Here is a 26,168-nt window from a genome sequence, read left to right on the forward strand (position 1 = left end):
TATAAATCCAGCTAAACTTATATTAAATTTATCCTCTTTGAACATAATATTAACACTACTAAAAATATATATCATTTCTCCACAGCCCTGCTGTCCGTGCCGTTGTTATATCACATTATATATATTATATAATTAAATATAAATTATAATCAACTACAACAAAATTCTACATTCATTTCATCTAATACTAATTCCACACATTTTTATCATCTATATAATCTTGTTTTGAGTATTATGCTTTATTAATAAATGTCCTATTATGATAACGTTTAAATTCAATAAAAGGAAGTGTGAATATTATCCATAACATATCTCGGAATATATTTATCATTTATCAACTGCATTACTTGTTTTCAAATTATAAAAAATAAAAAAGCAAAACATACTAACTTCTCTTCTCGTAATGTTCGTGTGATTCCTTGAATATGGTCACTGGACTTATAGTCCAGTAGCAAGTTATATTATAAAAATCAACACCGAATGCACTTCCTCATTACCGTCCGATCCATTACACCATAATCAATTAAGTCCATCAATTAACAAAATGGATAAAACAACATTGACTCTTTGCAATATGTTAAGTGCACCGTAATCAATGCACCCCTATTCCCTTAGCGATAAAGTTCAAAATACGTATTTGTAAAATGACAAGAGAACATCCATCATACCGATGTAAGCAAACATAACTATTTAGGATATTCTTGTTTTCGTAATTAATTACAGAGGGTGTCTAAGCAAATTAAGTTTTGTAAGTTATGTTTGACGTGAAGAGATCTGTTACTTGTTACAGTAAACATTCATTTTCGAACAGGACAAAGATTAATGTAATTGAATTTAATTAAAATCCGATTGTAATTACATTTGTGAAAAACGTAACTATAGAATTCTTAGCTGGTTCTTGGTAGAATCTAAATAACAATCTATGATATTATGAATCAAAAGTGCTCGTTAAAGTTTACTCGAATAAAATATTTTTTTATTCGATTCGATTATTTCTGAAATGTTTGCTTTTTGTATTGAGTATCGTAAATAATAACTTCTTTGAATTAGTGAATTAGCTGGTAATAAAATATGCGGTACGAGATAAATTTAATAGGCTAATATAATTACTGTTAGCTTAGGTAGCATGTTTCGTTGACTATATTTATAGCGGATAATGTATTAAAGTCATAATAAGTGTTGGTAATGAGGAAGAGGTTCATAAATTTAAGTGGTATTTTAAGTATCTTAGGGATGGTTGTTGGTGTCTGGTTTTACGAGGTTTTTTTATTTAACTTATAGATTTGTCTAAATATCTATACTTATCTTGACAGATTCACTGATATTAATTTGAACTAAAATTTATGTAAGCAACTAGAATTTATCAATAAAGAGGTAAAATATGTATTTGAAAAAAAAATTATGCTCAAAGATTACATAGGATTTTTTTGGTATAATTTTTATGTTGAAAATTTTTTGGGTTTATATATTTAAAAATATATAAAACAATTTAAGAAAGCTATGACTCCATAACATACTTTAAATATAAATATTTTCTACACTTTTTATAACCATAAAAGCGCTCCAACTTCATTCATAACGTCTTTATCAAAATAAAATAAAAACAACCTTTTTATATTTAATTGGTGACACTTCTAAGAAATTAATTATAACGAGACTCAATTAGAAACTTGGTAATTTAAGCCCCAAGCTACATTTTATAAAACTTTAAATTACATTGCTTCTTTAATACACAGATGTGATAAGAAATCTCATGGTTAAATCGCAACGAATTACCCGTAATGATTATTTATCGCAAAGAGTTGTTACATTGGTCTATGAAGTTCCATTTCTTGTTCAACGTCATGTTGGCATGTTAGATGGTAACGGTAACATGGTACCCTTACGCGGTTAAGTACTCGAGTGTTCTTGGAGAATTGTATTTTATGTAATAATTCTTTGGCCTTATTAAGTCTAAAGATTTAAAAATAAACCTGCCTATGTTACCTAAATATCTGTATAATGTGAATGTAACCTTAGAATGTATGACCCACATTAGTAACGAATATGTTTCGCAAACCTTACTTCAACTGAAAGTCAGTACAATGATACCGGGATCCCAAATTTTAATTTCGCTAAAGTTTTTTTATCACATGAGTGCGGAAAACAAAACAAATCTACAACAATCATTTTCGCAGCTGGTCCAGACACTTTGTGTAGAACTCATAGAGGTGAAATAATTAGAACTACTTCTGTTGGAATTATTTTCTTCATGTCATATAAAATTTCGTAAAAAAGATGTCATTCTCATTATTACTGCACGAAATTTCGAACAAAAAGAAGCACAATTCCAATATATTAAGCATATGCTTTATCGGAATTATTTGGATATACTAGGAAAATCGCTTTGTTCATTGTCGTATACAATTTCTCATATCTCTTGGAGTAAGCACTTTACCAAGTAAGAAAATAAACTGAACGTATTTAATTTCCAATTTCGCCAGACCTGAAGGTGTTATTGCGTTGGCTTTATTAAATTCCATCATACGAAGTCTACTTATTTTTCACGACAAAATTGAAAACACCTTGGGGTCTGATGAAAAGAAACACATTCGCACAATATAAAGATTGGGTTTATTGGCTGTATAGATCGAGTCCGAGATGGGCAGGTAGGGCTGACTCCTAGAAACGAGAAGAACTCGTAAATTCCTTTACGACAAATAAAATACACCCTTTCGATGTCGGTCCTCGTCCACGACGGAAATAAATCATTCAATCTTAAAGAATTTCACTAGACGACCGTTTTTATATTCCGAACTTTTCTGTGCAACAGTCTATTGAACGTTATATGATTATTGTAGAAATTGAACTTTGGTAATTGCTATAAGTAATCTTACATTTACTTTATTTAATATATACTTTTATTCGTTTTACTAACACGTAGAAAACCAATATAATCCGTGATTGGTGGGCTATTTATTGAAGCATAAACTATTTACGTGTGCGTTATGTCATTCGATAAAGTCAAACCATTCCCTGGAAACAAGGCCGCCTCACCTGTAAGGTTTTTTCTTAAATAAAAATCTTGGCTTTTTATTTTCGTCTTGAGAGACATAACAAGACTATTGGCTTAGAAAACAAATATATTGGAATATAAATACAAAATTGGTTAAAGAAGTTTCACACTTGAATAAATGTATAAAGAAACTCAAAGATTTTCTTGTAAGATTCCTTAAATTATTTAAAAAATGCCGATAAAATGTCTACAATTTTACTTTATCTAACGACAGTACGATAGTCGAATGACATAATCGAGCTTACGTTCAACGAAAACCTATCATCCCTGATGACGGTTCTAGTTTGAAGAGTAGATTTATACACTTCAAGGTACATAAAAGGGTACTTGAGCACGCGCAGAATTCCTGAATTATAGATTTGGAGACAAAAAGTTTGATTTACGAATACCTTTCAAGATTTATGTTCACTCCATTTCACGAATTGAATATATAATGTCCTCTAAGGGTCTCTCCGTATAATCTTCAGCTCTAAGCTGGTATCTCAATGTCACGATTTATCAAACTTATTCAGTTCACCACATTATCATCATTTATTAAATGTTAAATTTTTTGTTACTAAACAGAAACAATAATCCTCTAAAGTCATCTTTTGTAATATTTACATTATTGAGTATTCAAATGGATTACATTTCGAATTATTAATATGGTAATTGTACTAGGAAATTCTCTCTCGAGATTTCCACGTTCGTATTTTTGATATAATTCTTTTGGTGTATCATGACCTTTTGTTATCTGTATGTAGATGAAGGTCAGACAGAAGCCTGCGTTAAGTGTCATCGTTGTCGGTTTACAAAGCTTTAGAGAATGCCTTCTTATCCTCCGTTCTTTTATTCGTTTTTCATTTAACTCGAGAGCTAATAAGAGTTTCCTTGATATCAGTCCCTTACAAATGGTATGGTGGTCCCTTTCTTGGTATCCATCAAAGTGTAACAAATTTGATATTCCGATATGGTTTGTTTTTGGTCCAGTGCTTTTAATATTTTATAGCTGCCTCGCAATTTATATTTCCATCTTCTCATTTGGAGTTTTTTTATAAATGTTTTATTTGTTATTCATAAATTTATGTAATCAATATTTAGAAAATTCGTGACGTTTTACGGTATCTGAGAAACAACGTGTATTATTTATGATTTGGATTCCAAACTAACAATGAACATCGATTAGGTTTCATTTAATTTAATGAAATAACTACATGAATAGAACATGAATATCGTCTCTGAGGACGTGAAATGGTAATTACAAGTATGGGTAGACTTCATTTGTGGTCAAATGCTACCTATGTTAGTAAAGACTAGCTAACTTTGCAAAAGATACTATATGAACAAATGCGTTCACAATAAACGATAATCTCCGTAGTCCGACACAATCGGAAAAAGTTCCTAATTTCGGGACTGCTAGTGAAGATTTATAAAGAAATAACCGAATAAATTGAACTACTCCTCTTCGGAATTCGTTATCGGAACATTCGTGATCTATTTATCTGCTAGATTAACGACGCAAATTTCAAATAAATAATCATATCAAAATTTTTGAGAAACTAATTTTCGCATCTATATAGGTTAATAAGTACAAGTACATATTTCAACTTTGTACCAGCTTTATTTAACAGCAGGGCGAAATTTCCTGAATATACCAATAAAGAGGGCTTATGCTTAATCGTTTTTATTTAACTTGAACGTTCGTTCTGTTGCCAATGGTCAGTGTACTATAATATACTCTAAAATAAGTCGATATTAAGTATATTTTAAGGTACCGTAACCGTGCTTTTATTGTAATGGAATATAGTCCTTATTTTGAAAGCATTATGAGTTACCAATAAAAATAACGATATTTTTCTATTTAGACAGTTGATGACGCGTGGGTGTCTACAAAGAATACTTTGTACATTTCTATGTAGATCTTATTGCTTTTCGATAGAGTTCACTTTTGTTAGTTTTCATTTGAGTAGGCCTCTTTTTCCAAGGTAATAATAAAAGAGTGTAAAGTCGGTAGGTAAATATTTGTGGACCCTATTCATACTCCTGATTACATCACAGTCCCCAACATTAGATCAATGTTTATGTCATAGATTATTTTTCTATTTTTAAAATATTCTGACATTCATTACAAAAATTATCATTAATAATAAATATTATTTTCATTGTAAATGATAACTGTCGTATGAAATATACGCAAGGAATACCTATCATATATACGTATATATCATAAGGAATACCTCACAACGCTAGTGTGCCACCAGCTATGATATTAAGTTTCTTGTGTGCGTTACACAAAACAAAACTAAGTATTTCTGTTTGGCGGTATAGAATATATGATGAGTACGTTGTGCAAGCCCGTCTAAAGCCCTACTAAGTAAATGATTTTATTTAGTATCTCGTAATCTTTATAAAGGTGTTTATTTAAAATAATTAAATACTATTTATTAATTTATTAATCATAACAATTGAATCAGAACGTGCGAGAGTATGCGTTTAATATTGAATCATTGTTGAAGTCTATGCTTTGTATGCATCAAAATAGTTTTAGGAATTTGTACATTATTAATCTATGTTTAATTATTAATAATATTGTCGACTTGTTGTCATTAAAAGAATTGCTTCAAATTTAATATTAATGTTGCAACATTGGATTGGATTGATAATTTGTCTGTTAATACATTTACTTTCGAATTGTAGCAAAAAAAAAAAATTGGAAAAATAAACACTGATTTTTAGCAAATTTAAACCTTCTTAATTGTTTCCTTGTTTATTTTGTATGTTTAAAAAGAAAATATTTTAAAATAGCTATACAATCGATTTTAATAATTCTTTGGTCGAGTAATGTAATCTAACCGATACTAAAACTATATATTAGTCTCAGATATAAACGTACTTAACATTATATATAAAAAAAAAAACATTAAAAATTGAACCGATCCCAACCCATTTTGTAAAATAATATAAATATCTAATATATGTTTAAACCACTAATTGTCTTTATATAAAAAATGAACGATCCTCATATTTTATGCATCCGGAAGTTAAAAGCTGCAAGAACAAGTTGTTTACGGGCTGATGTCATAGCTGCATTCATATTTGCGGTTTTTGTTCATGATAAATATATACGGATATACAGTTATATAACCGACGTATATGGTGCGATGATAGCCGGTATTCCATATAGCATTGGTGTATTCATAATATTGTTTGAGTCACGTGTGCTGGGAGTGCAAATACTACGAATAATTTATTATTCCTCTAATGTACTTGAATTTACACCAAAAATACCACAAATATATAACAAGCAGCTAGCGTCAGTTATATAGCAGGTAATTTTTAATTAAAAAATATTTTTTTGTTCTCAATAGAAATATTAATAAAAATAGACAGTTCAGACGTGCAAACCGTCTCTTTTTAAAATTGTTTTTTTTTTTTTTTACTTAGGCACATATGTTTCTGCACGAAGCGGCTGAAAATCCTTAATTCGTTGCGTCTAAATCGAAGTAATTTAGCGGCAAATAAAAAACATTTCCATTTAACCAATCGAAGCGATTTATTAAATAATTTAAATGATATGTGAAAACTCATTCAAAGATCATAAAAAAAAAATATATAAATCCTACATCAAAGCTATGCATAGAATTGTCTTTGCTTTCCGCTATTTTGCTACATATCATGCTTAGAAATTGAAATATTATGTCAGCTCTCAGTGACTAATACGTGATCTGGTTTCCATTTATCTTAATGATTCTCCTGGCGCCTACGCACGTATAACACATTACCCCATTTAATTCTTAACATTGTCGCCATAAGAGACATTTTTATTGAGTCACCATTTAAAAACTGTTTCTTACAAACAATCAAGTAAATGGACGTCTTTGTTCACATATAGAAAAAAAAATGACATTATTCTAACATGCATTTTTTATTTTGATATTATGAATCGCTTTCTACGGTTTCTGTCACGTCTGAAAGGGGTTTTGGATCAGGTATTACGATCCCTTGTCTAATAAAATGTATGCAAAATTTAATCATGATCGTTTGAGTTTATTTTAATTACTAATTCTATCAATATTGTAATTTATATGTATAACATTATTACTTACAATTTTTGTTATATTCAATTCTGGTATCGTAACGACAGTATTTATTATGCATAACATCGTAAGATAGACTGAGGTTATTGAATCCTTATCAGTAAGTTCATTGACCCTTTGTGTGATATGTGTTAGGTAACAGCTTATGTAAATTAGGCTTGTTCAGTTTACTTTGGCTAGCAGAGTACTGATTATATTATTGTTGTTGTATCAATTTGTGTATATTAGGGTACCTTATGTGTTTGAATAGGGTAATGTTATTCGATTTGCGTATATACTTTGAATTTGTATTTAGTAAATAGGGAATTTAAAATATACGCGAGAAATTTTGTACGCAAAAAAATGACGTAGATATTGCACAATAATAAATGATTCCAAATTTAAATTTGTTATAAATAAATTTATTAAAATTGCATTAATATATATCAATTAATAATATGTATTTTGATCACAATCACGACGGTCAGTTTAAAGAGAGACTAGGGAACTACGCAGGATACATTATAGTCCCAAAAAAGCCATCTAGCGAGCTCTCATTCAAAATCGGATGGAAAAGCAATCCTACAGACCAAACCAGGGCTTAGTTCAAGCAATTGTAAGTACAACCCACGCATCATATATTTTACCTCGGCGCTAGGGACATAACATCTTAGTTCCCGTGGTTGGTGGCGCATTAGCGATATAAGAAAAGGTTAATTTCTTCCGGCACCAATGTCTATGGCCGAGGTAACTACTTATCATCAAGTGGCCCATATACCAGCCCGCCTACCTTTTACAAGTATAAATATAATAGATATATAATTAATTAATTTTTATTATTGTCGTAGGTTCTAATAAAATACGGAATGACACAGTACGCAAGTAAAAACGTTTAATTAACTCCACAAAGGGGTAAACGTATAAAAACATAAAATGGCAGCGTGGTCCGGAATTATAAATTTATTGCCTCATAAACCTAGGATATCTATAAACACCAGGTCGTATTCGCCCAGATCTGATGTATTTCTTTTATTGCTATTAACATTCGAAAGTCACTTCTAACAGTTGAAACAATTAATTAAAACATTTTTTTTCGTAATTAAATACTTTTATTTCACCCAGTAAACACGTACATATATCTTATCGGATAATCTCGTAACTTTCATGTATTTTATTTACGTTTCTAATTAATGTTGTGTTTGGAAAAAATCGCGAGGAAACCTTAATGTGGCAGATGAAAATCTGCTGCATGTGTATCGGGAAGCGTGTTAGAATAAGCTCCAAACCTTTTCAAATGAGATAAGTCTTTTGCACAGCTGTCTGATTTACAAAGTGTTAATTTTTTTTTCGTATTTAAATTTGATAATTTATGTTTTCAAATCGTCAAACAGTGAAGTAGATGACAATGTTTTTACTTGGCGATAGGGCTTAGAGCAAGCCCTCCTGGATAGGCACCACCCACTACTCATCAGGTATTCTACTACCAAACAGCTATTCTTAGTATTACAGTGGTACAGTCGTTTAGTTACACTGGCACACTCGCTCAATCTAGGCATAGCATCTTATCATAATTGAGGTGCATTAGCGATGTAATGAATGGTTAATATTTCTTACAGAATCAGTGTCTATTAGCGATGTTGACCACTTACCATCAGGTGGCCCATTTACCCGTCCGCTTACTTATATAAAAAAATTAATTAAGTGAACTTAAATCTAATAAATGAAGGAGTAAAATAGACAATACCAGATTATGACCAAATCGGTAACGATAATTGTAGATAACCAAGAAAACAATGACGTTAGATTCAATTGCTTCTACTGTCCTGTAGATTGAACGAGATTACGAATTGAATTTAGCTCCCCCATCCAAGTTACAAATCTCGTCTTGGTCAGGGATCAGAAACGTCGTCTCTTGTGACCCGTGAATGAAATGCAGGTATCGGACAAAATTCCGTTTGATCAATTCGACGAAAGACCGACCGTTTCAAATCGTGTCAAGGTATTTTGCTTCATACGCGATGGAATTTGCAAATTGTATACAAGCGAACTTCGACCTAATAATCTTAACCACGCATTGTTTTAGAAGTTTTGTTTTCCTTTGTACATTCTCTCGGAGAGAATGCACTATTGAAACCATAACTCACTATGTCTAACTTAAGCGCTTCTTGAAATAATGCGGAATTTTTTTCCTCCTTCTTTCTTGATTTCGCTTCCTTTATAAAAACTCAGATAAAGGAAAACTTAACGGTTTTAAAAAGAATACAGAGAGTAAAGTTCGCGAGTTTAAAAAGGAAAACTACTCACCCATATAATTCAGAGAGAAACTAGAATATACAAGAAAGAATTGAAAGTTCAATGAGTAAAAACTGATTATAGAAGCATCTTAAACGCTTGGACGATAAGCGATGCCAAACGCTGCGATATGAATTTTTATGTTTAGTTAAAGCACGAAATTGTGCCTCGTTTATTTTCAAACACTTGGAATATTCTTTTTGAAGACTTTAAAACGTGTTCATACAAAAAGTTCGGATAACGGCGAGAAGTTGAATGTTACATCAAAAAGAATCCTGCACTTTAAGATAAAAAATATCTTATCTAAACATAAAAGATCTGAAATGCATGCAGTCCTTAGACCACGTGTGTCACGAGTCTGACTGAATATTGTGGGTTTAATCGAGGGCACCACTGGGTTTTCATATGCTTATTGTACCTAGAAAACAACTGCATGTGGATGCAGAAAACAATTTTACCAACAACACGCAATGAAGCAGTATCATGAAATAAACTCCAAACCGTCTCCATCATCCATGAGGTCTTGGCCCAGCAGTGGGACATTTAAAGGCTGTTAATTACTACTTAGACAAAAAACATAGAATAATGTGTGTAATAAATTTAAGCTGATTTTATACTAAGAAATAAATGATCGAATTAATATTTTATATAATATTCAATATCTGTCATCACGTAGGGAATGACAAAACGGCACCCGACGCAAATAAATGACGTCCTACGGTAGCAAATATTTCTTACGTTAATTGATTTTCGTAGTGTTGACTAATACGTCAGACTTTGTCGCTTGTCAAATACTAGTTATATTTCCTTCCTCGCACTATTAATTTGCTCGAGTCGAGATGAGATTAATCTGAACATTACATCCGATTCGTCTTGACCGCTAACAACTTGGTCAATAAACACTTTCAAAGTATCGTATGCTTTTATCGAGTGTATGTCATATCATGACTAATCCTATAAGGGCGTAGCCACGAGTAGAAATTAATTCCGTACCCAAGCATATCTAACCTACTTTAGTGTAAATATCGCTGTATTTGCATTCCACAGTTATACCGGTAGTATTTAATTGATATGGTTCGGCTTACTTCTTCGAAACGTGACTCATTCGCCCGGCTTTAAAATTCGTTGGTCTTGAAAATGTAACTCGAAACGGACTATTTGTTTCGCCAAAAATACCCTTTTGAGAACTTTAAAAGTAACGGATATCGATATTGTTATTGCTTTTTATATCTGAGAATATTAAAATTGTTGAAAGTTTAACAATTTTTTAATATAAGAAATGAAATTTTTTAATATTTACACCAACACAATTTATTACACAAATATGATAGTGATAAAATCAAAACGAATTAATCAGTATTTTCCAGATTATTGCCAATATCTTTTGTCAAAAAATTTATATGTATTAAGTGTTATTTTGTTTATTACTTCAATTTCCATTAAACATCTTCAAGATTAGTGGAGGAGTACGTTTGTCAACGACCTTTTATGAGTGTTTCAAATGCCGGACCGTAAAAAGTAGGCCAGATGGTTATTCTGCTGATTCACTCACAGACTTGTGACATTGTCATGATGAAGCATACAAATGTGTTCTTTATTCTGAAAATAATAAAGTTCAGAATTACTTAAAATTATTTAGAATTGGGCAGCTGCTTGGACTTCCAGTTTTGGTCTTTTTTGATCGAGGTTTATTACCTACCGATATTATGGTTTTCGGTTATGTATTTATATATATGATATTGTTGCCTAATTAGTAAGGAGTATTTAATCTCTTTTAAATACTAAAATTCCTTAAACAATATTGAACGGTAAATGGGTTCATATATTTGCCAATATTTAAAAACCAGACAAAACTTTTAACTATGCTCAAATTTGACTTTTTCAGAAAATATCCAGAGGAATACACTATGACCATACCAAATTGAACCCAAAAAATACTCAAAGGTCCAATTTTCGTAAATAGTAATGGTTTTGTGTGTTTTGTTGCTCGTCCGCAAAAAACTCTTAACATGTGGGCTTACAAAAAGTTAGGCTAAAAAGTCCATAGTGTTGCCGCTTCGTAACGAAGATAAAGTGGTATGTTTTTGGCCATCTGCTCGGATGCTGGTCCGAAATCGGCCGATTGTATACGATATTGGTTTCGAACACCTGTCGTTTTCGGTCAGGTGTTTAGGTAAGACCGGCTTTATTCAACTTTTTTACCTTTTTTCGGGACACTGCGAGTCGCTTTCCAATGGATTGTGGAGAGTTTTGAAATTACACTTTAGTGCACAAGGTCGTTTAATTGCATTATTTATGACTCGAATGGTTAGGAGATAGAATTGAACAGAAAAACTTGGTTGTGCGCAATTTTATTCATGATATAGATTATTACAAAAGTAATCTCTTTCAGACTACCTTTAATTCTAGGATAATAATGCTCTAAATTGTCAACTAATCAATTAATTTAGAAGTGTGATCATAATCGTAGTCACTAAAAGTTTTTTTGTTTCCACGACGTTTATTAATCAATGTCTTCATGCGAGTTGTTCGAATAAATATAAAATTTTAACAATTAAAATATCCACCATTCTTACGTATGATTATAAAACCGGTATTGTTTCGGTATAAACAATACATAACTGTTTCGTACCAGGACGTTTCATATAATTTTAATTACACGCTCTTGCGTCCATTCAATGATTTCTTTTATTATAAATATCAACGGATAAGTCATACCGCGACAGATTTATAGGAACAGCATTGATCCCGGCGTTATCCCGTCGAATTTCTTTTGATAATTATTAATTAAATTTACGCGAAACAACCGATTGTTTTCGACTTCTCATCGGTTACATTTGAATATTCTTGGAATATTTTTATATTTCGAACTAAATTAATCAAAACTTATTCTATCATTAACGCCACGTACCTTATAACTTCGCTAAGATATAAAAAGGATATTATAATGAACTAGTATTATGCAAAAGTTTGTTTGCTTATTAGTTATTTTCCAGTCTTTTCTATTCAAAAATCAAAATATTCCTTATTCAAATATGCTCATAAAATCACTTCTGATTTGATATGTTAATGTGTCGAATTCAATTTAAAGTTACCATTCCGAACAGACAATAAACTCAGTAGTTACTCTTTCCACCATTTTAAATGCAGATTAAGTCAATAATATACAATTTCATTGATATGTATTATGTCTGGAAATAAACAAATACTAAGTCCACGTTTAGTATCATTAATATAATCCTTTATTTAGTAATAGGCATTTATCAATGTACACGTTATAAGGACTAGATAACAGAAACGGAGAAATGAAATCCGACCTCCCTCCAACCCAAACATTGGCAGAAATAGTATTAAAATAACAGGGCCTTGAACAGCGATTCGTTCAGATAAATTTACGTTTAAACATTTAAAACAAAGGCCATCAAAATGTAAGCCGATATTACATATTAATAATACATTATTTACTTGTTAAGACCTTAAATATAAACTCGTATTTACCTGAAAAGGGAATCTTTATCACTCGTAAGATTTAATATTATAATGATATATATACTAATAGTTCTACTAATTTGCAAGCCAGTATAAAATTTGTGTAAATGTAAAGACACATACTTTAATTTCTCTATTACGAAACTCGAAATATGTATTTTATTACTTACATACATTTTTGAGTACAACATGCGTCAAATTAATAAATTTTAAACATTGCGTTCACTTCATAGTTTAATTTGTTTTTGTATCTACTATTCAATTATTTTGTATATATTGTATAGTTTAGTTTTAACTTTGTATGTGTAAATAACAATATGATTATATAACACTATACCAGATATAATGAATATATAGATGAATTCATGACTTGATACGTTGTACAAATATCAAGACTATTTTTTCTACTCTTCGTATTTCGAACTACAATAAATCTATATTGCTTCAAGAATTTATTTAATAAACTATATTTATATATGTATTTAGTTCGAAGCAACACTGTCAAACACTAATATCAATCTACTTCTATTACAAATAGTTATATACATTACCTAATTAAACTATAGATATTAAATTCAAACTAATTAATTATTTCATGTAACATACTGCTTAATTATAACATTAATATAAATTTAACGAAATTCTATTATCTGTGAACTAAGAAATAATTAGCAATTGAAACTATATTAAATATTCAACATGAAGTCGGTTAATTAATATTAATAATCGCATATTGGTAACTATTATTTTACTACCACAATAAATAGATACAAGAAAATCAAAATCCACTTTATACAACTGGACTAGCCGACGCGCCTTGGATTCGCACGAGTGCAATTTATTTCTAGATAAAATTATACGATACAAATATAATTATTAGGCTTTCTATCTTATATATAGTGAAAAAAAATTAGAATTGGATTATTAGTTCCGGAGATTACCCCCCTAGATACAAACAAACTAATGTTATCGGTATGAAATTATTAATAATTATTTAAATTATTATTAGTAGTACCTATAAAATAATCATAGTTAGTTATGAAACGTAATTTTACCTCTCAATTTTACTTTTTTTTATGATATTGGTAGGCGGACGAACAAATGGGCCACCTGGTGGTAAGTAGTTACCACCTCCCATAGACAATGGCTTTGTAAGAAATATTAACCATTCTTTACATCACCAATGCGCCATCAACCTTGGGAACTAAGATGTTACGTCCCTTGTGTCTGTACACTGGCTCACTCATCCTTCAAACCGGAACACAATTATACTGAGTACTTCTGTTTGGCGGTAGAATATGTGATGAGTGGGTGGTACCTACCCAGACGGGCTTGCACAAAGCCCTACCACCAAATGAAACAATTGCTTTATAAATAATATGACATGTTGAACTATACGCTTGTATGTGTATTTAATTAATTGATATGTTACATACAATAATACTATCTAAACGTTATAATGATAAATACAGTTATATAACTTATTTAAAAACTGCATCTCGTTGATCTCACTAACTCGTATTCTTGTTTCAGGTAAGCGTGCGTCATCGATGATTCATCTCGAAGGAATGCTGCCAGTAATGTACTAGTCTGTATTTATTGACCATTTCTTGTTTATGTAGAGGAACACTTACTTTGAGGAAAAACTTTTTAAAAATTAATAAAACATTTGATCGATTACATTTGAATCAATGTCACTGACTAAATACTAGTGTGTCGAAAAATTATTTCACATTTAGTATGTATAATGCTAACTTGAATGTTTTTTTTTTAATTTTTGTAGGAAAGGCTTACGTGCAAATCATTCATCCAATGGTTCGCTTAAAGATGAGGCACAGTTAGAAAATTTTTAGTCTATATATTACTATAACACATAAACAGTTAGCCCGAAACGTATAGTAAGTATTGAGTACCTTAAAAGATATAATATATGAAGATTATTATAATAATTATTAATCTTTATTAAAAAAAATTGATACGCGGCGTGTGTTGCGATGCTTAATTTTTTACTTGGCGCTTTAATTTTTTAATTTTCTCGCGTATCAGAATTATTGTTTCATTAGTCTTGTGTCTCTTTATCTAAAAAGTAATCTTTTCATGTATAACAAGATTTATAGATTATTTTTATCTTAATACAATTTTTAAATTTGTCAAATGCAAGTGTTACAAGTTAGTTTTCATCCTATCAGTAGATCTCACCCCACACGCGGGTGAAATCTCGTTTAGAAACTAGTTTGGAAATATGTATTTAGAAATAATGTAAAGAGACTTTTTCACCAATAGTTAATTCTTTTTAACTATTCCAAGTGTATTTGTAATAGTATCATGTTACACATTACGACATCGCTTGTAAACACGCCATGCGTGTAAAATAGATCGTTTCAAATAAAAATAATGATTTTGATTGATGTTGCATCGTGTATGGCGTTAATAATTACGTTAGTTCTTCTCACATTTAATTATTATTCAAACTATCGTTAATCGAAGTAATTAGAAAATCTTAGCTCAGTGGATGAAATGTTTCAACCAAAGTTACAGGTTCAAATATAGATGAATGGTTTTTCATGATGTTAATTTGTCATTATAAACACAAGCTGTGCCCGCGACTTCGTGCGCGTTTGAATTTAACAAAAAAGTTATTGTTCGATTCGCAGATTTGACTATAACTTATTATTTCTGTATTAAAGCTTTTGTGTTATTAAGTCGTTGGAGGGAGGAACCCAACGTGACTGGACAGTATTTGGACATTACAGTGTGACTTTATTATTATTTTATATATAATTCTAAAATAAAAGTAAGTCTAAGTTACATAAGCTACCTGCCAGTGAAAGTTCTGTCAAAATCAGTCCAGCCGTTCCAGAGATTAGCCTGAACAAATAGATAGACAGACAGACAAAAATTGAAAAAAATATAATGTTATTTCGGTATATGTACCGTGTAAGCATACTTATGCATTTAGTAATAAGCGCTTATTTTAATATAACAAACAGACACTCCAATTTTATTATATGTATAGATTGTGCTCGGATATTAAGGAAACATAATGACACTTGTGCAGCCACCAATCTACTGTTTAGTAGCATGGTAGAATAGGCTTCAAACTTTATCCTCAAGAGAATATAAGGCTTCTATTCACCGACAAGGAAATTTATATATGTAGTTAAAAACATATTCCTTTACATTATGGTTATCAAACCTAAGTCAGCTTTGTGTACATTTATAATGCAATCTTAAGAATATATATAACGAATCTATACAGTAGATTAATAACTAATAATATTGTGATACTTACCAATAGGAGTTAAATCAAACATCGAACCTATAGTTTTATGAATCACAGTGAAATATCTTAGCGATGCGTCATAGAAAAAAAATGTAAGCCATGTTTGGATCCATCAAAAATTTTAGTTGTAATATAAAATAATAAGGCGCACGGTTCCATTAGTGCGTGCTAATGAAAACTTACTAACATTGAAATATAGTTTTAACGTTTATAAAGTTCCTCATGAAACAAAACGGGAACGGAACCGTTTTAAAGAAAGTTAATTAAAATAATAATGATGTTCTGATCGATTTCAGTTAAGATAATTATCATCATAATTATCATATTATAAGTCATATCAATAATTAATGGAGATATTATATTAAGCAAGTATGTTCTCTATCTTCGGAACCGCAGTCCGATAGGAGAGTTTACGTCCTATTCGAGGCATGGCAGACCCGGCAATATAAACACTACCTAGACTTTTAGTACTACCTTTACTACACTGCACCATCTTCTAAATTAATACTTTAAACTATTTTCGTAACCAAAGTTCTTATAATTTAAATACATTTAATAATTAAATTTAAATGATTGTTTTCATTGAATTGTACTTTTTGTGTCCATTCGATTCCGTCTGGTTGACGTAAGATAAGTGACCGTTGACTAAGAAAGCCACCGTACTATTGTCTATGATCTTCGTCACGCTATTGTAAGCTGTCATTATCCAATCCACGTGAACGGTTAAGAACAATAAGCTAGAGAACTGTATACGGTGGCACAGTCGTAGCGTTAAACGCATTCATTTGTAAACAATGGTGATCGACTTCGGTGACTGAATATGGTCACTGTGATGACATTAGATGAGCTAAACATTAATCTATACTAATATAGTCTGATGTATTAGGATCTACTAGTTTATTAATGTATATGTACAGAAAGAAAAGTCCCGAGATGAGCGTATGATGATACGTAGATTTCTCGTGATACGACTAATAGATGGCGAAACAAAACATCGTGAAAAGACGACCAATTCTGTTTCATGAGAGGTGGATAACCACGGATCCGCATTGGAGCCAAGTGGTGGAAGAAGCTTCAAACCTTTCTAAACAAAACCACAATTACATTAAATATCTATTTGAAAATGTATTTTGTGAAAGACAAATATAATAATATCAGAGAATTAATTAAATAAAAGTGATATTTATTTTAATACAGGAATGAGAAAATCACACCTTATATAATATTTCAAGTTAAATAAACTGAGGAGAAATTATTTATTAAAACAAAAAATTACATGTGATTTAAAAGCTTTTGAAATAACACAGGTAGTTCAGTTATCGTATATGTTCAATAAAGTATCTTATTTGTTTATGATATTTAAAAATAACACAATTGATTGATATACCTTACTCCGTGTGCTGAACATCAGACAATAACACTAAAAAACCAATAACAGTATCACTAACAAAAACGAAATTAATGTGCTTTTAATAAATATTAAACAAAAACAAAAATTTGTTCTAAAAATTGTATATATATTTTTAAGAATAATTTACATTACATATAAATAATCTTTGGTGCATAACAATGACATTAAAAATATAATAAAGACAAGAAAAGTATACAAAAGGCGGCTGTTTAGCTTAAACATGGATCCCTTCCAGGCTACCTAAAGACAGAGCGAAGACAATACTAAAGGCACGGTGAACATTACTACATAGTATAAAAGTCACTCCCCGCTGGCTATCCCTAAATGCTTATATCTTTAAAACTACGCAACAGATTTTGATGCGGTTTTTAATAGATTGAGTGATTCAAGAGGAAGGTAATGTGTAATACATACATAATATAGTATAGAAACACTGATAATTTTAGAATAATTGCGCTTCCATTGCAAACGCTGGCTGAATCCTACGAGATAGATCAAATTATAATTTACACCTAAAAAGGTCTATCAGTATTGCACCCGTGCGAAATCGGATCGGGTTGCTAGTGTTATAAATAAACATACACGATAAATTATAATGTAACTACAATTACTTAAAAAAAAATATTGGTAGTGATGGACAATAAATAGTCTATTAAGACTTTGTTACTCTATACTGTAACATAATAATTGTAGATACGTCATTGTATCACGATCTAGAAGAATTGATATCTGTAATACTCTTAATTTTATTGGACTTTTTATTTCATCCCAAATATAGCATAATTATGTTAATCAGTGCCAGATGCCAGTCCAAGACACGATGTCAGTTCGGTTGAAACATCTGGCGTCCTGCAATCTCGTTATGGTCTTATTTATGGTCTCTTGTAACATTCACCTGTCGCTGAGATACACTTTAAAAGAAAGCAATTATTTCTATATTATAGCACATTGATGCTTATCTGTTTATGACTGGAATTATTTATAAGTAACTTCAAATTAACGATTAGCAAATTATTTGTTAATGATATCGATCTATTTAATTACGCAATAAAATCGAAGTATACCTATGATTTTAAATAAATGTCTGTTTAAGTTAATTATTAAGTTGACATACTATTTGTAAGTTATCAAAAACTATATGTTTGTATAGTCAGTCTATTTGTTTAGTCGAGTTAATCAAAATGAGTAAAATCTACAACGATAATTAGATTATTATTCGTACTACCAAAGTGTTGTTTGGTCTTTATTTCATAAAAATCTGTTAAGACTATCAGAAGCTATGAAATTACATCTTAAAGTTTCCGTACATACGTTTGTCTACCGTTAACCGCTTAGAATTATTAGTAAGTAATTATAATAATTGAAAACAATTTATAGAAATTCCATAGAACACAATCAAACTCGTGGTTCCTGTTAATATCAGTTTCGTTTGATTATTTTTATTCCATGTCTAAAACAAATTTAACGCAACTAAAATCGAGAGGCACAGATATTCTTATAACGTTCAAAAGATTTATTCGTTATGAGTAAAGGTTACATTTTCATATAACTAGGACATCGTAATGATATTTAAATAATTAATCGATACTATCATTTATTTGTTCCCGTGGTTACATCATAGTGATTCAATATGTCGAGAATAAACTTTTAAATAATATATTATGTTCACTAAAAGCTTCCAAACAACGTCGACGGTCAGTGTATCGTGTTTCAACAATACATACAATACAATCGGTTTGTATTCCGAGGGCTTTGGATTCAGAACACGTATCGGCGCTTTAAATTTAAATATACACTTGTTACCAACTGTTTTTGGAAGGAAGCAAATGACGAGAACGGTATTTAAATAGAGATTATTTTTTTATAGAGGTTCATTCTAAAGCGTCTTGATTTATTTCAGTAAATAAATATATTTTTGTATTAAAATAGCGAAATATCAATGTTTTTGCATTTTTATATTAGCAGCCTGTAAATTTCCCACTGCTGGGAGATTTCCCTCTCCCTTTGAGGAGAAGGTTTGGAGCATGTTCCACCATGCTGCTCCAATGCGAGTTGGTGGAATACACATGTGGCAGAATTTCGTTAAAATTAAACACATGCAGGTTTCCTCACGATGTTTTCCTTCACCGCCGAGCACGAGATGAATTATAAACACAAATTAAGCACATGAAAATTCAGTAGTGCCTGCCTGGGTTTGAACCCGAAATCAACGGTTAAGATGCACGCGTTCTAACCACTAGGCCATCTCGGCTCTTGCATAAATATCAATGTATTAAATATTATTGTTTAATATAAATTTTACAGAAAACAATTGTTAATTGGACCCTTAACGTCATTAACGTTTAAGATTTGATTCTCGTTCTCGTATAAAACTTTGTACTAACATATGTCATATTAAGTCTTCCCTTACGTTTACGAGTACTGACGTTAAAATATATATTGAATTATTATTACAGAAAGAAATAAAATATTCCAGGAATGATGACATATATAATGCTTGTATATTTGTTAAACAAGGCGAATTCAAATATGTTTTTGTTTTTCTGCCACATCAAATCCATTTGACCTTTCCTTACAAATTACATCACCCATCTATCACCATTGATTCATGGGGCTATGGTTTAACGATCAGTGCCAGCATCCGGTAGCATATCCCTTTGTTTATAAACCGACCACATCCCATTAAGCTTTCAACGGCGCTGTATCATCAGTGGCTTAACAAACAAGTTAAGTTTATTTTTGTAATGTTAACAGCTGATGAATTAACTCAAAACTTTAAACAGCCCTTTGACGGAAGAGTGTTAAAGTTAAGTAATTGTATTTTAAACATTCGGAATGGTTATTTAATATCTATTTGTGAGACGTAAGCGTAATTTATTAACAAAATGCCTACCCGTTCTGACTTCGTACGGGTAGGGTAATTCATTCAATGTTATCCCTCTCATTAACCCCCTTAAAGTTGAAATTTCCTAAAATCCTTTCTCAGCGGATGCTTACGGTATAAAATGTTCCTAGTCTGTCTTGTTATGTATTACAAGGTTTTAATGATTTAATTAATTGGCGTGGAATGGCAATGACGTCAAAAAATTATATTACGAACGTAGTTGCATGAGAGAGCTACATATATACCTACTTATACGTATGTTTATTCTTTTTCTGTCATTTAGACCACTTATTTGTTAAGTAGTCATCATTGCCACATTGGCACTGTTAGAAACATTAATCATTCCTCATATCACCAATCTTGAGAATTAACACGTTGTTCCTCGTGTCTGTTAGACTAACTCACTCAACCTTCAAACCGGAACACAACGATACTAAGTTTTGCTATTTGGCGGAAAAATACATGGTGAGTACGTGGTACAATAGGTGGTAGACAATCTTGTACAAAGTAAAATTTAACTTAAATTTAACTTAAAATTAAAGAAAAAATAGATAAAAGTACCTAATATTATTTATGACTTATAGCAGATATTATCATACTTTGAATGTAACTGTTTATACTTAGTTGCGTCAAATGTATTCGAAAGAAGCATAACTTCTTACGCGTACACACGCACCTTTATTACACAAGCTTGCTAAAATTATTTAATAAAAAAAAAAAAAAATCATGCATAGCGAATGTTATTAAAACGTAGGATTATTTAACAAAACACCTTTATCTAACGAAACGGTTTCGTATAGTAACTCGGATACTCGTATATAATAAAACAATGATTGACTCCGTACTGGCAAGCGGCGACGTGACTTGAATTTTATGCCCAATTTTATACCCGCGCGTAAAAACGCCTCTGCAACGTGAAAGATTCATAACACGGTATGCTCGTTCATAGTACAAACGATTTTGTCACGGGCTAAGTTTTTTTTTCGTTTTATTATTTCGTGGTGTGAAATATTTTTGTGAATATTTTAGAAAAGATAAATGTGTGGTTTTAAATTCTATGTCAAAATAATTGTTCCAAAAATTTATAAAAAAAAATACTTAAATTTTTTATATGCTATTAATGTAATTTTTACGTTTTTAACTATTCCATATTTTGCTTATCTGTTGGTGTCTTATTTATGTAGGTAAAAATTAAATTAAACAAAAGACTATTTTCAATAAAATTTTTAAATTCACAACGCTTTAAGCTTCCATTCAAAACTTATGCGGAATATATTTTACAGTGAGAAACCTTTGTAAGACATTAAATACATTTTAATTGGATTAATTTTAAGTAAAAAAAAAATAACTAAATAATAATACGGAGTATTGAGAATAAAAGTGTTAGTTTTTAGTTTTATAATAGATATCTTTGCTGAAGGCACAAATAAGTCTGGAGCCAAACCTAGATTTAGAATTAAGACAGCTTATCTTAAAAATTCAACTGTAAGACTTTCTATACAAATAAACAATAAAACAATTCAAGTTGAAATAAACCTTGTTAATATGCAGAACATTTAAAAACTAAACTAACTACGACGATAAGCGGTCTTATCGCTGTCTCTTTTATTTTAATATAAAGGCAGGCGATGGGACCACCTGATAGTTAGTGGTCAGACATTATCCCATACCCGAACATGTAACCCATGGGAACTACGATCTGATGACCGTCTTGCCCGTAATTATAGCGTACACCCTTGACCCTTGTTCTTAACAGGGACAGAGCAATACATTTTTTTACTGTTTAGATTTAGAATATTTTTTATTGAACTTGTGATAGATACTTACACAGATGGGGTTGTGATCTTTAAATATTTGTTATATAGGTACTCGATTAGACAACAGTGTTATCTTATGTAAATGTTCAACGGTAGGTTTAAATATATTTATACCGAATATATTAAAATTTTTTTTGAAGAAAAATCTTTTTTTTTTTATTTTCTAAGATGCTGTTCATATAGTTGGCAGTACAGCTAGTATTAAATGTTACTAAAATACATCAAATTAAATTAAGTTATACCTAGACTATTCAATTAGTTGACGACAGAGCAAGCCAAGGAGTACCTAACTCATCAAATATTCTACCGCCAAACAACAATACCTACTTAATTTTTTTGTATTCCGATTTGAAGAGTAAGTGAGCCAGTGTAACTACAGGCACAAGGGACAACTTCTTAGTTACCAAGGTTGGTTGCCGGTGTAAGGCTCGGTGGATTATGTTTTTTACAATGACAACGTTTATGGGCGATGGTGACCATAACTATGGAGGAGACCCTTTTGCCACTTACTTATTTTTAGTAAAACAAACAATATTTATGAGTTAATCAATAATAATAATTCTGGCAAATTTTAAGATAGAAAACGCTTTTCGATAAAACGTCATTAAATTTATTGAATTTGTCTACTATATATAGCTTTTGATTCTAGAACAGTGGTCAAAGTTAGTTTAACTAATTCAGCTTCAATCTGAATGGCCATTGGTCGAGGCGACTAATTAGTTAATTTGACTTTGATTAGCGTTACAGAAACTGAAGTTTTGGACAAGTAAGACGTATAGGCTTAATTTAATATCATGAAAACGAAATTAAGAGACCTTAGAAACTTATTTAACACAAAATTAGGCAACCTCAGTAAGTCGAATATTAGCCTGAACTGCTGGTATATAGCTTCTTCTTCTTTTGAGAAGCTGCAGCAGAAGTAATTTATTTCTTTACCTCTATGCATGAGATAGTTCCCGAGTTGACATATTTATTAGTTAAACCTAATTATTCGTGCAGAAATACAAATGGGCATAAGCGGTTAAAAGTAACGTTGAGCTAAAGTCTCCTCTCCCTTTTGGTAGGAGAAGTCTTGGAACTTTTACCATCACGCTGATACAAAGCGGATTGGTATTATTTGAAATTAGGATCACATCCAGGTTTCCTCACGATGTTTTCTTTGAATTACTAACACAAATTAACACATGAAAATTCAGTGGTACTTGAATGGGTTTAAATCTTCAATCATCGTTTAAAATGCAAGCGTTCTAACCGCTTGGTCACCTCGGCTTATAATCGGAAAGGTTTATACTATAACCGTAACTTTTTGATCATATAAATAAATAATGATAATATTAATAAGAACGTCCCTTACTAACTTGTAATATTTAGATACAAATTAATTTGTTAGGTTATTAAATGTATCATTTATTATTCTCATATCCCAAACCATTTTGCGGTAAACCCGGGTATCAAATTGATAATATCCTATTCATTAAGAAAGCTAGCACCGCTTTACGTTAATTTATACCTATATGGAAGGATTTAATAGGTCTCAAAGGAAGTCCATTAAGGGACTAGATTAGCTTTATCTTAAATACTTGGATATTTAAATACCAGTTTGTGAAATAACTTTATGAAATATAAACGTTTTATTCGGTGTACTTTAGTCTCACAGTATGTTATGTTCAACGTATTCCCAGCACTCTCCACTAAAGACGGTAAGCGGACGACTGTTGACTCTGTCGTTTTGACCACTCAATTTTGACGAGACGCGTTTGTTCTAAATTATGCATGTCTATGTCATATAAATTTCTAGAAATTTCCTCGCCATGCTAAGTAGCTAATTTAACGAATTCCATCTTGTATTTTAAATCGACGATTATTTACAAAAGCTTAAGTTAAAACCATTTTAACTTAAATAAAAATATTTGTATGTTTTCTCTGTATGTGGCTATAGAGTATTGTGTCTTAAGGTCAGCGAACATCTGGTTAAGCGAGGTGCAAATCACGCTAGTAAAGGCTTTAGCAAAGTTCGCCCCAGCACGCGTGTGGACACTCCAAAATGCTTTGTATATTTAAAGTAAAAGGTCGCTCAGACTAAGACGTACGTTCGTGCAAACGCGTTCGTGAAATTATTTCGCTTTACGCCTTATGTCCACTATGAGAATGTTGACCAGTCATTTATTATTTTAGATTTTAATTCAATGTATACAAAACTGTTAAATTTACAAAGTTAGTGTAATATATATAACAGTTACATACTCAAAACATCTATAACAATGTTATCGTCCATGACCTCAACTCTCCGACTATTTATTGGGACAAGTCCAGCTTCGACACTGACATTCCACGACTGTCTCGCTGATTTCAATCACACATGACTTTCAATGGATACGTTTCATCGTTAACGGTCACGCAACGCTTTGCCCTTTCCATTCCTGTACCATTGTAAATTTCTCGACTGACTTCGTCATGATTGACATCGCGCTGTTCCACATATCACTCTAATATCAACGGTATAAACTGAAACAATAGAATGTTAACGATTAAAAAGTTTATTAAAACACTTTATTCTAGTAAAATCTATACTTTTGTTTTCTCATTTTTAGAACTGAGTCAATATGATGACTATGTAGTTCTCGTAACTTAAAACTAATTCCTTTTACGATTATACAGATACTTCTACACTGGTATGTGATAAATTTAAAACCTTTCAATTTATAGCGGAAGTAAAAATACGTAAATATTTTTGGAACAAAGTTCTTTTACATAGTTTCCAGTAGAGCGAACTGGCAGAAATCATCACGTAAGAAAAAAGCGTGATGCCCCTTCCAACCTTTCATTTCCTTTCTGTTTGTTTCCCTCTATTGTACACTGTTTGAAATTATATTATTTAAATTATTATTTTTTGTTAATATTTGTTATTATTCTAGTTCACACAGAATTTTTAAATAAAAAAAATATTATGTCATTAATTTTTCAAATACTGTTAATTCGTTTCATTGTGTTTATTATTTAATACATAATAAATATATAACCAATGCAATTTCATTCGACCCGAGTCTCCCACGATACCTCGTTGTTTATATAATTATACAAAAAGTAGTATTTCAGTGGACAAGAACATTTTATCTTTACTAAACAAAATCGGACTTGCATTTTATGCTACGTGTTAATTAATTAATTCTCAAATATATAGTAACTGTATATTTGATTGATTTATGTACTGAGAATTAACTAAACGCTTAGGCTAATTAATTGGCATCAAAACCTGTAATTTCGACTCGTTGATGTACATATGATAGAACTGACTATTGTTTACATTGTACAATAGATATCAAATAATACTATTAGTGTTCTTATATTTTGATTGAAAAGCGTGTTAATATACAATAATGATCTTAAAATTATGATAATAAATTTCCACATATAATTATAATACAAATTATTAATTTTCGTAATTATTTGTGGTAATTTTTATCTATAGGTATGAAAATATTTTATAAATACGAAAGTGAATCTGTCTGTTACGTCTTCATGCTTAAACCACTAAACAGATATAGATGAAATTTAATATGAATAAAGTTTAAGTACCGAGGAAGGACCAAGGATATTTTTTGTGAATGTTTATTTTCTAAAGGTAAAGCTTTATAGATTTAGAGTGGGTGAATCCGCAGGTTCAGCTAGTATACAATAAAACTTTAATCACAGTCGAATATATAGTCAATTTATTTTGAGCTCTCGTCCACAAGAATACAGTCGAAGTTCGTGTAGTAAAATTAACCGTCGCGATTTAGCACAGACATGATGTGTATGAAAGTATTATTACCTTAAGATTGTAGTGTGCGTGTCATGCGCTCAGCGATTTCTCCGTCAATATACACGTATCTTATCACATCA

At 30.8% G+C, this 26,168-nt stretch overlaps 1 protein-coding gene across 2 annotated transcripts in view; it reads left to right on the forward strand.

Annotated features, from left to right (window-relative positions):
- LOC125071267 (DE-cadherin) overlaps window positions 1–26,168 on the forward strand; it is a 182,308-nt gene that overhangs the window by 101,835 nt on the left and 54,305 nt on the right. The gene's annotated exons all lie outside the window — the stretch shown is intronic.

This window comes from Vanessa atalanta, chromosome 19, assembly GCF_905147765.1.
Source record: "Vanessa atalanta chromosome 19, ilVanAtal1.2, whole genome shotgun sequence".
NCBI classification, from domain to species: domain Eukaryota; kingdom Metazoa; phylum Arthropoda; class Insecta; order Lepidoptera; family Nymphalidae; genus Vanessa; species Vanessa atalanta.